The sequence below is a fragment of the Limulus polyphemus genome, unplaced genomic scaffold, assembly GCF_000517525.1.
Source record: "Limulus polyphemus unplaced genomic scaffold, Limulus_polyphemus-2.1.2 Scaffold11594, whole genome shotgun sequence".
In the NCBI taxonomy this organism is placed as follows: Eukaryota; Metazoa; Arthropoda; class Merostomata; order Xiphosura; family Limulidae; genus Limulus; species Limulus polyphemus.
This window is the reverse complement of record NW_013677204.1, coordinates 12,222-13,661: the sequence shown is the minus strand read 5'-3', so window position 1 is coordinate 13,661 and position 1,440 is coordinate 12,222.

Here is a 1,440-nt window from a genome sequence, read left to right as displayed (position 1 = left end):
TGGAGATATACGACAATATGAAAACGGTTTGTCATGTTTGAATTGCCTAAAGCATACAAAACTAAAAATTGCATTTCAAAAAATGATTACCTCGCCATAAAATCGTTTTTCCAAACACAGAGAAAAGTTACTGCTCAGAAGGTATATTAATACAAAATAAAGAAGCAAAAAAAAATCGTTATAAATTGAAACAGTTGGAAGCACGAGAACTTACAAGATGTTATATGTTATACTGGTGGCCTTGGGCTCCATTGAAGATTCCAATAAACTTAATTAGTGTCAACTCAATGTTTTGAAACCTAGACATCCTCGTTTTTTTTCGGAGCTAAACCTTTATTTTCCAAAAAAAAAGTCTTCTGAATTTCGCGTTTCTACTTCTTTCGTGGCCAAACCATTGATTACTGGTATTATAGTCTTGCAGAAGGCTTGTATTTTACAGTCATAGAGTTATTCTTTTCTTTTTATGAGTTGAATGGGAGTTCTTTAGTAACTCGAGTGTTCAACTGCTCTATGTGAAATGCGATAGATACATGCAGGAGTCGAAAGACTACATTGTTCTTTACATACCGGCTCAATATGTTATTCTAGGTTTCTGTTTACATGTTGCAGAAGCCGATCGAAACGGTTGAAGTCATTTACGAGATAACTCCTGCTTATAGTTTGAAAGAGACATAATAATTAGTTAACTTCTCAATGAGATAACTCCTGCTTATAGTTTGAAAGAGACATAATAATTAGTTAAATTATCATTGAGATAATTCCTACTTATAGTTTGAAAGTGACATAATAATTAGTTAACTTCTCAATGAGATAACTCCTGCTTATAGTTTGAAAGTGACATAATAATTAGTTAACTTCTCAATGAGATAACTCCTGTTGATTGTTTGAAAGAGACATAATAATTAGTTAAATTATCAATGAGATAATTCCTACTTATAGTTTGAAAGTGACATAATAATTAGTTAAATTATCAATGAGATAACTCCTGTTTATAGTTTGAAAGAGACATAATAATAAGTTAACTTCTCAATGAGATAACTCCTGTTTATAGTTTGAAAGAGATATAATAATTAGTTAAATTATCAATGAGATAACTACTGTTTATAGTTTGAAAGAGACATAATAATTAGTTAATTTCTGAATGAGATAACTCCTGCTTATAGTTTGAAAGAGACATAATAATTAGTTAAATTCTCAATGAGATAACTCCTGTTTATAGTTTGAAAGAGACATAATAATTTGTTAAATTCTCAATGAGATAACTTCTGTTTATAGTTTGAAAGAGACATAATAATTTGTTAAATTCTCAATGAGATAACTTCTGTTTATAGTTTGAAAGAGACATAATAATTAGTTAAATTCTCAATGAGATAACTCCTGCTTATAGTTTGAAAGAGACATAATAATTTGTTAAATTCTCAATGAGATAACTCCTGCTTA